Genomic DNA, 11,345 nt, shown 5'->3' with positions numbered 1-11,345 from the left:
TGGCGCTCAATGATTTCACAATGTTCCACTTGTCTAATCTTTAAGCCTTATCACAGAGATGCATGAATGCTTGGGGGGGGGGGGGGGGGGTGTCAGAGTTAGCAAAAATTTCCAGAGAAAAGTAAAAACATCCACGCTGGCCTTGGAAAGTAATCTGCAATGAGTAACAATGAGTGCAATTTCACAGAGAGATTTGCCATGTTTTGTATATGACGCTACTGTTTGTCACAAAATTGCTGTGCTAAGCAGAAATCTATACTAAATCATTCTAGTTTCATTGCCGGTAAATTTTCTGAATTCACTCAGCACTGGCAGGTGAGCTGTAAAGTTAATTTTGGATCCTATCTGTTGGCTATTTTGCCTGAAGCTGAAAAATAAATGGACATATTTGTTGTACAGAATTGCTAAACTATAACTGATTTCCCAGCTTGGTGGAAAATCCATTATTTCAACTAGGAAATAATAGATCAGTGTATGCATCTCTACCCAGGGCTGCTTTAGATTTCTACTTGGCATCACTTGGTGCTGATCCGGAATTATTCACAGAAGCATACAGCACATATCGACGTCTCTTGAGGATTTGAGGAAGATCTATCGCACTTCCCCCTCAAAGAACCTTAAAACAGGATCTCTCTCCATGACACACAGTTGGTGTGAAATCAAACAGATTGCATGTATTACAAACAACTTGTGTCCTAACTCAAAAACGTGACTAAATGTGATCAGTTGCAGGAATAGTTCAGCCCAAAATGAACATTTTGTCACTCACCCGTATGTCATTTGAAAACCATATGTTGTTGTTTTTTACTGTAGATTCATACGGTATGAAACGCTTTTATGATACTCTATGACTCTTTTTTCTTTTTATGATACTTCTATGATTTTTTTTTTTTTGTACAGTAGCTTGACATGAAAAAGGCCAGCCATGATATGCTAAAAAATTGTGTTTCAAGGTCTAAAGAATAGTGTTTGAAATGACACAAGAGTGAGTAAATGATGGCAAGATTTTCAGTTTTGGGTAAATATTTTCATTTAGACCTTTTTAACGAAAGCTTTTATCCAAAGCGACTAACAATTGTCATTCTATATATTTTATATAAAGTGACTTCCTCTCACATTTCAAACTTCTTTTCTTAAAATTGTTCATTTATTTCTCTCTTTTTTCAGAAGAAATTGTGGGATATAAACTCAGACATAAACTTGCAATTCTCAGGAAAAAAATCAGAACTTTGCAACTGGAAAAACAAAAAAAAAAACTGAACAACAAGATTCAAAATTCAGAGAAAAAAAACGTCAGAATTGTGAGAGATAAACTCAGAAATGCAAGAAATAAAGTCAGAATTCTGAGTTCAGATTTTGCAATCCTGACTTTTTATGCTCAGAATTGTGATTATAACTCTCAGAATTACGAGAAGTCAGAATTATGAGAGATAAAACCAGAAACACAGGACTCAACATTCCTGTGGGTTCAGTCTCGCCTGCAGATTCCTGGAGAAACTCGCTGCCTTCCTCTTTCCGGACACACATCATTGCTGTTCAGGTTATTAAATTCCATCACACTCTGTCTAGGTGAATCAAATTACCGTAGCAAGCGGCTCCAGGCAGAGCTGTGGTTTGCTCAATTGGCCAAAGGCTCTTTGTTAGCTCGTTCAATGCTGTTCGTAATTTAGCATGCAGCTAATGCACAAATCGTATTTTACGAAGCTGAAAGTGTTAAATGGCAACATTTAAAAACATTAGCAGGTGGGAAGAAGGGGGCACATTTCAAAATCGTGACAGGATCGTTCACCCAAAACTGAAAAATTCTACCATCATTTACTCACCCTCATGTCATGCTAAGGCTTCCTTTCTTTTATGCAATACGAAAGAAAACACTGTGCAGCTCTTTTCCACATAAGCAGTCATGAAAAAACACTTTATTTCATGTCATACAATAGCATTGTGGGACGAACAATCTGAAAGTCATTCAATGATAATCTAAAAAGAGTTTTATGTTTTGAGGGCTACTTTTTTTATGAATTTGTACGTTTTTGTATGTTTGTACATTTTCCCGTGAGATTGGGTTGATCCTCTTCTGTCAAAGTTCTCAAATTAGGCTAGTCATATTGCAGCTACCAAAAATATGTACCCATAATACGTTTTGCTAACGTTCCTATTAAGTTCTGAAAAGATTATTTTAGAATGTTCTCTTAATGTTCAAAAAGTCCAGGTTTTAAAATGTAAGTAAATAAAAAAATTAAATAAATAATAATAAAAAATATATATATTTTTTTCTTATTCGAACATTAAGGAAACACGTAATGTTATCATTTAGCAAACATTATGGAAATGTTACTTTCGAATGTTCCAACTAAAACTATCAGAGAGAAAAAAAAAAGCTGTGCTAGGGGAGCTATTATTTCAAAAGGTACTTACTTTAGATACTAATATGTACACTTTAGGTAATAATATGTAGCTTTAAGGGGTTATGGCTGGATGGTATACAGAATAGTCTACTGGGCAGGTGCACATCAATATAGCATAATTTTTGTCACACTGTACAATAATAATTACTATTTTTGCATTGTTGTAAGGGGTAGGTGCAGAAATTAATAAATCACAATCTTTTGGCTAGAAAATTTAATTTGTTAGCTTCCGGTTTTAGCTGTTAGCTGTATCCCTGCTAGCCACAACCCCTTTCAGGTACTAATATTCAGCCATTAGGGGTAACTAAGGTTTAAAAGTGTTCCTTTTGAAAAGGTAATGTCACAGGGACATCATTTGTACCTTTTTTTTCTGAGAGTTTGGGATAGACTATAAAAAATGATGTGTTGATTCACCTGTGCTAAGTTTGACTAGTATTGCAAACATAATTTTTGTAACTAAATGTTATTGACTTGATCAGATACAAATGCACAATAACTGAGCAAGTTTCAGGGAACAGCAACGTATTCATTATATGACTTGCATTGTAGGACACAATTCACATTGAATGCTTTTTAAATGCTTTTTCATCCTTTTTGACAGTGACTGAACTGCATGGAAAAGAGCCCATTTTTGTATTCACAGCTTACTGGCATGTAATGACATTATTTTTTTTATTAGTTTGCTAAAAAAAAAAATCCTTTAATACACCAATTTGTCCCATGTGAATCACGAATACTGAAATGTCTTCACCTTTTAGCATTACAGAAAGGCAGAAAGCTAATATAATAAGAGTCCAAACGGTGGGTGACTGCAGTCTGTCACCTTTTATACAGCCAATTCTCTGTCTTCCATCCTCCATCATATCATCACATTACAATCGCCGAAGCCCAGGGGCTGTTCATTATGGCTATGATTAAAGGGCAGAATGAAAGGAAAATGGCACTTGGCCAGCATAAACACGATATGACAGAAGACCCAACTATACACCTCCCCATCCGTTCTCACCGTTCATATTTGATATTATAGAACCGTCGATTCACCAAACATGCAGCCAGGCCTTTATTTTCATTTCTCCACACTGATTTTGAGTCACTCTATTTAGCCTGGACCCTGTGCTCTGGGTTATTTATTGTGTGCGACGGCAGGCGTTCATTCATAAAAGTTGCCATCCAGCAGGGTTTGTTGAAGCCCAAAGCACAAGCATCTGATGCTAAATGAATAAATGCTTCTGCAGGATGGGAATAACTGACTGTTTCTGCTTGCTGAGGCTGAAGAGGATCAGGTTACACATTTGAGAAGCTGAATACAGGAAAACTTAATGTAATTTGGTCAGTCTAACTTAATTTGGCTAATTGAATGCTAATGCTATTTTAGCTATTTTGGCTGAATCTTAAGGTGTTTTGTGGCAGAATTACATGTTTTCCATTCGACAAATGGTTCAAAATAGTTTTTGAACTAGTAATTAAAGGTTGTAAACTTAGAAGTCAACACTTTCACAAACTTCTCTTATTTGACAAATACTACATAAAAAACACCCTACACTGTAAAAAAAAAAAGTTGAGCCAACTTAAACGTAAGGCAACCAGCTTCAGCAGATTTTTTAGTTGTCTCAACTTATTTTTTAGGACATTTCTAAACTTTTTGTTGTATAAACTTAACACAATGTTGACGTGGTTTTATTTCTTGGTATAATCCTTCAGCTAGATATTCACCTAATATAGAGAATTTTTTTTTTTTAGAAAGCATCTTGGCTTGAGAATGAATATAGCAGGTGATACTTTCTGGTCATTGATGCATGAGAACTGATAGCAGCTTGTGAAGTATCCACTAGAGCAGCTTGCTCATAATTAGCATGGTCATTAGTTCGATTATTAGAGCAGTGGACGGTGTGACTGTCTGTGGAGGACTCACAGTCCTTGCCGGTATTTTCTAGTCTTTGGTTTCCCAAAGCCCTCTGTGTTCAACAGTCCCGACCAAAGAGAGATAATCAGAGCATGAAGAGAGAGAGAGAGAGAGAGAGAGAGGGAGATTCTGTCATTTTTTCCAGCTTTTATATCCCCCAGAAACATTTCCTTCCTGTAAGTGGATCAGCTCTTATTGAAGGCAGATAAGATTAAGAATAAATGCACCATTTGAAAGGATTACAGAAAAAATAAAAAGGTTTTACAGTAAAGGAACCAATTTTTTTTTTAAAAGTCATATAATCTTGAACAAGTAGGCCTACTTGGTAGCTTCTAATTCAAATTAAATGTATTTTTATATTAAAATATGCTAGTTATTAACATCCCATTATGTAAGGAATGATTCCATTGTCATCCTGGAAAGTTCCGATTTATGAGTTTAGAATTCATATTTATAATGTGGTGTGTGTTCAAGTGATTTTAGTCACTTGACTAGTCAAATCAGCTTGATACACTGCACAATTTAATATTTCTTTCTTTCGTTTTCAATTAAAAATTTCAATGTTTTTAATGCTAGTACAATGAGATGAAGCAGAAAAGCTCAGGTAATCAGGTAACTGATGCTTTATCTGTGTATTTAATAGTCTTGTGCTGCTGCTATGAATGATGGGAAATGTAGTTTTGTCACATAAGTCTGTCACCTCATAAATTAGCTAAATGAGCAGTGCTTTCTGACAAGCTTTACAGCTATCCGTCATCATAAAATGCATGATATACAATGTTCAATAGATATTTAAAGAATAATTATTATTAAAGGAACAAAACATGGAAAAAATGAAAATACTGTCATTTACTGACCCTCATTCTTCCAAACCTGTATGGCTTTGTTCTGTGAAAAACAATATATATTTTTAATAGAATACTCTGGCCATTCCTGTTAATAATTGTACAAATTCTTTCATCCATATATTAAATCACATAATCTAATCTAATCTAATAACTTTTAAATGAATAATTTAATTAAATTAAACCCTGGCTTGTGACGATACATTGAGGTCTTAAAACACGAAACAAACGGTCTTTGCAAGAAACTGAACCGTATTCATATACTTTTTTACCCCTGATCCACCGCAATGTCCAACTGTTATGAGTGTCAGCGTGCTCTGGCGTGGGGCACTTCTCAATATCCCTCCTCGCTTCCTCGCTCCTCTGTCCTCCATCCTATGACCCGGAAACCGATCGAGCTCAGCCATCTTAAAGGACATCTCAATTCTCTAATTGCACCACGAGGAACGAGGAGTGAGGAGCCTTCCAGAGGAGCTATGAGTGAAGATACACAGGTGTATCCCATGCGGAAGTCTTTTTCATCTAAAAACTTGAGAACGAGGAGTGAGGAGCCTTCCAGAGGAGCTATGAATGAAGATACACAGGTGTATCCCATGCGGAAGTCTTTTTCATCTAAAAACTTGAGGCACGTGTAAATTCTCCTCCCCCTTCTCATCTATTGTAATCATTTTAATTTATATTTTACCTTTGCAATTTAAATAAACCATACATGTCATATATTTCAACAGGGCATCTTGCTTTATTAATATTTATATTGAATGTCTTAAAAAACAAACTTCAACAACATAAGGGCAGATCCATTTTGCGCAGCTGATTACGATCTGAAGTGACGCTAAAGGGAGCGAGGATATATAATTTCACTTGATTCAATTCCTCCATCCTCGCATCTTTTCTGTGCATCCTTCCCTCGCATCCTGAAGGGGTGGAGATAAGATGCAAGGAAAGGATGCAAGGAAAGGAAATGAGGATGCACAAATAACAATTGAGAAGCACCCATAGTAGACGCATGCGTGGAAGTGATCATCATCTTCCTTGATGTTTAACGGCGGTTGGCATCCAAATTCAGTGGTGCATTACCGCCACATACTGTACTGGAGTGTGAACCGGAGCTAGACAGAGATAAACTGTAACTAGAAGGGAGACCTCCATCTCTCTTCTTTCCCTTCCCCTTTAATTAATAATAATGATTTCCAAAACTGTATTCTACAGGTACATCTCAAAAAATTTGAATATCGTTAAAAAGTTCATTTTTCCTTGTAACTTATTTAAAAAAGTGAAACTAAAATATATTTCAATTCATTACATGTAAAGTAAAACATTTCAAAAGTTTTTTTTTGTTTGATTAATTTTGATGATTAGAGTTTACAGCTCATGCAAGACAAAAATCAGTATCTCAAAATATTAGAATATTTACATTTGAGCTTCAATTAATGACCAGGAAAAGGGCTACCAAGCCACTTCTGAACCAGAGACAAGGTCAGAAGCGTCTTACCTGGGCTGTAGAGAAAAAGAACTGGACTGTTGCGCAGTGGTCCAAAGTCCTCTTTTCAGATGAAAGTAAATTTTGCATTTCATTTGGAAATCAAGGTCCCAGAGTCTGGAGGAAGAGTGGAGAGGCACAGAATCCAAGTCCAGTGTGAAGTTTCCACAGTCAGTGATGATTTGGGCTGCCATGTCATCTACTGGTTTCTGAAGTCCACAGTCAACCCAGCCATCTACCAGGAAATTTTAGAGCACTTCATGCTTCCTTCTGCTGACAAGCTTTATGGAGATGCTGATTTCATTTTCCAGCAGGACTTGGCACCTGCCCACACTGCCAAATGTACCAAAAGCTGGTTCAATGACCATGGTGTTACTGTGCTTGACTGGCCAGCAAACTCGCCTTACCTGAACGTCAAGAGGAAGATGAGAGACACCAGACCCAACAATGCAGATGACCTGAAGGCCGCTATCAAAGCAACCTGGGCTTCCATTAAACCTGAGCAGTGCCACAGGCTGATTGCCTCCATGCCACGCCGCATTAATGCAGTAATTCATGCAAAAGGAGGCCCAACCAAGTATTGAGTGCATAGAAATGAATATACTTTTCAGAAGCCTGACATTTCTGTTTAAAATATCCTTTTTTTATTGATCTTATGTAATATTCTAATTTTCTGAGACACTGAATTTTGGGTTTTCATTATCTGTAAGCCATAATCATCAAAATTTCAAGAAATAAAGGCTTGAAATATTTCATTCTATGTGTAATGAATCTATATAACTTTACTTTCTGTAATGAGTAACAAAAAATATTTACCTTTTTCATGATATTCAAATTTTTGGAGATGTACCTATATATTCTATTTGCTATACCAGTGTCCCTCAGGAAACTAAATAAATGCGGAAGCAATCTAAACAATGAGTGACGTATACACGCGACAGATCGCTTATGTGCATGCGTCTACTATGCCAGAGCATAGATATGTGTATGTGTGTGTATATATATATATATATATATATATATATATATATATATATATATATATAAAGGACCTAAAATGAACACTCGCCAAGCGCCCAAATGCGAGTGAAATTCGGCATTGGCGAGTACATGTAACAGTGTCAGTCACCAGTTGGCAGGTATAAATTTTATGAAATATAATAATGCAATGTAGTGAAAACAATAGCCAGTTTTAAAGAGATACGCTGTTTCTGACATAAGCGACAAGAGCGAATGATACAAACGGGCTGATAAGGTCAGAGCAGTGTGTGGTGGCCAGCTTGTCCCTAGACATGGTTCTGTTAACTTCTAATAGCTTCATTTCGGAAGATAAATTTTTCCTTTCTTTATTCTTCATAACCCGAGAATGTGGCGACACACACCTGGGCTTTTAGCCGCCTAAATCAAGTAGGTATAACTGAAGACCGGAGATCTCCAAAATGGGGCATGAACTCCAAAAGTTTTAGGTTTAGACATTGCGGTGGATCAGAGGTAAAAAATTAAATAAATACTGTTCAGTTTCTTGCACAGACCGATTGTTTCTTGTTTTAAGACCTCAATGTATCATCACGAGCCGTAGGGTTTAATTTGGTTTTGTCTGTGTATGTTTTTTTTTTCTCTCAAAGCCGTGGGTCCCACTGACTACCATTATATGACTGACATGCTGCGTCCCAATTCGCATACTATCCGTCCTAAATAGTATCCCAAATTGTAGTATGTTTAAAAAAGTATGCCAAAGATTCCCGGATGGTCTACTACTTCTAGTTAGAATTTGAAGTGCAGATCGATGCACATTCTAACGGCTAATATTGCCCAAAACACACTGTGCGGTAGACGAGAATTCAATTAGAACTGCAAACACGCATAAAAAGTGTTAAAATACTACAAACATGGCGAAATGTGTGACCGAAGGATAGGTAGAGAAAGGGGTTTGAGTGATAACCTGATGAAAACATATTTATTTAATGTTATCCACATTATATTAAATCTGCAGCAACATTGTGAACTTTTATAATGATACGTTTGGTCAAAAACATTTAAATGCGTCATCATTATGCAAACACATGAGCAGAGTTCTCGGCATGAAAGACCTGCGACTGATAGATCAACGTGCCTCTTCATTTCTCTCCAATACGGTAGGAAATCAAATTAAACGAAATGTGGATGATGTTAACTGTGACAAGATGATTGACAGTGCAGTTTAAACAGTTACAGGACATAACTAAGCAACGGAACGTCCGTTAAAGACGCAGATATGACGAAGTAGTATGTCCCAAAGCTTGACTACTCTTCTGCTACATACTTAAAACTACTTTTTCTTCACAAAAAGAGTACATACTTTTAGGGAATAGTATAAGTAGGGATGCAGGCACAGACTGCAACTGTTTGAGTTAAACTGTTCTATTGAAGAAACAACGTCACCTACATCTTGTATGCCCTGGGGGTAAGCAGATAAACATAAAACCCTTTTTGGGTGAACTATCCCTTTAAGAACTGCACTGACATTTGGATAACTTTTGCTCTTTTAAAAGTCTGCCTCAGTCATGTCTTAAAATGACAGTTGTTTCATGCATATTATTTTTTAGTTTTGATGTATTGATAGTTCTTAACTACCGTCAGTCATAACAAATAAATATCAGGTTTTAATGAAATCAGCCACCTCACACAAACTCTCTTATTGTGTCTCAGGGCAACATTGCAGGTACAGATTCCAAATTCATTTAAGAAGCATTTTGTCAGCGTGTTGAAATCTGAAGCAGTCCGATTTGAAGGTCAAGTCTTGCATTTTGCATTTTTCTATTCATTAGAGTTTCACAGATAATTGGATTTTTAATTAAGCTGACACTTTAATTAAAGATGTCAATTTGATGACCGCTTAATACTCCCATGCCACACGTTTTATTAACAGCAATAAAACTGTCAAACATGGAGTTCCAGAGGACATGTACCTCATATCTCTCTCTGTGCACATTACCATCGGTTATTATTACCCATGAGCCTTTCATTACAGTGGAACTGAATGTGCGGGGGTGTGTTTATCAACATAATCTCTCCTCAACCTCTATTTCCGAACGGAAATGAACTTTTAGGAGGTTTATCCAAACTAATTGATGCAAAGGAAGTGCTCTTGCATCTTCACGACTGTTTATGGCATATTAGAAAGTTGACAACAGGTCAGACAGCAGCGAATTAGGTCTTTTCCAGTGCTCTAAATATGATGAAGAGCTTTAGATTTGGCCACAGAGTTAAGAGAAAGAGCTGAAAGGTTTTTCATTTGTTTATTCATTTGTTTTTATTACACACCTTAAGTTATAAGCAACAACAACAACTCAGACTTTAAATTAAATGTCAGAAGGTTTTTTTGTTGTTGTTTTTTTTTACCACAGAGACATTTTAGATAATTTATAGAAGACAGAGCAATATTACAGCAATGATTCACTTCTATATTACAGCAATAACAGTAAATAAGTACATTTATATATTTTTTTAAAAAGTGCAAGTTGTTGGTGGTTACCAGTGTGTTGCTTTATGGTAACTAAACTGTTCTGATGATTTTTACCATGTTTATATGTGGTAGCCTGGTTGTTTTTTTGTTAGATGCTCTGTCATTATTCATAGGTCAGAGTCAAAAACGTTAACTTTTTAATATTTTTAATATTTTACCTGCCCATTTTATCATCCACCAGGCAAAAATAGCAAGTCAAATCACTTAAAAAATAAGTTTTATGATATTACCATAGTGTTTTGGACTTTTTTTGTATATGTATGCATAGATAGATAGATAGATAGATAGATAGATAGATAGATAGATAGATAGATAGATAGATAGATAGATAGATAGATAGACAATCATTCACTACAAGAGTACCATATCAAAATACCATGGTATTACCGCCTGATACCATCATTGTGACACGTTACCAGCACAGTACTATTGTACTGCATAAGTAAGCGTAACCTTCTGTTCACAGCAGTTTTATTATTTGTCTGAAGGTGTTTCTCCTTTGCTTTTGATGTATTATACAAACACACCCGCACAATATGGCTGTGTTGTTGCGGTGGGACGTTTGCCATATTCTTGCATGGCAAATGAATCACACATGTGAGCGGCAAACACATACTCATTCCCTCCCAGCACAGCAGACAATAATCTGTCTGTTTGAAGAGACCATTTACATTAGTAACCCATAAAGACCTTAAAGTTCAGGATAATATTCTCCATATATAATAAAGACAAATTGGAACAGGAAGGTGTTAGAAAATTCCAGAGAGCTGGATCTCCAAATGCTGTCAGTTAGGATCTCCTGTGTAATTTCATCTGTATCATGTGGCTAAACATGACTTCCGATCTCCCAGAAGTCTCAAGGCCTCTCCATTCATAAAAATGTCTTTCTTTGGTCTTAATGCAGGACAAATTTTTCCTCTAACATTTCTCTAAGGGCTCCTCTGTCTGCAGCTGGTAAACAGGCAGTCAAATGCGGATGGCAGCGCTGGTTGTTTGCACTTCACTGCTTCTTAAGCTTGTGCCAAAGTGTGGCCATTTGGCTTCTACAACCCACTAGCAAATTCCACACAGATGATCACTTATAAACCCTGCTGCTCCATAAAACATGAGAAATGCACTGAGCTTGAACTGTAAGTGTAAGTTAGTTTCAGGGAGTCAAAAGTATAGTGATAGCAACAATTTAAACTTTTTTTTCCTTTTTTTTGTT

This window comes from Barbus barbus, assembly GCF_936440315.1.
Source record: "Barbus barbus genome assembly, chromosome: 17".
In the NCBI taxonomy this organism is placed as follows: Eukaryota; Metazoa; Chordata; class Actinopteri; order Cypriniformes; family Cyprinidae; genus Barbus; species Barbus barbus.
Note: the sequence above shows the minus strand (reverse complement) of the source record.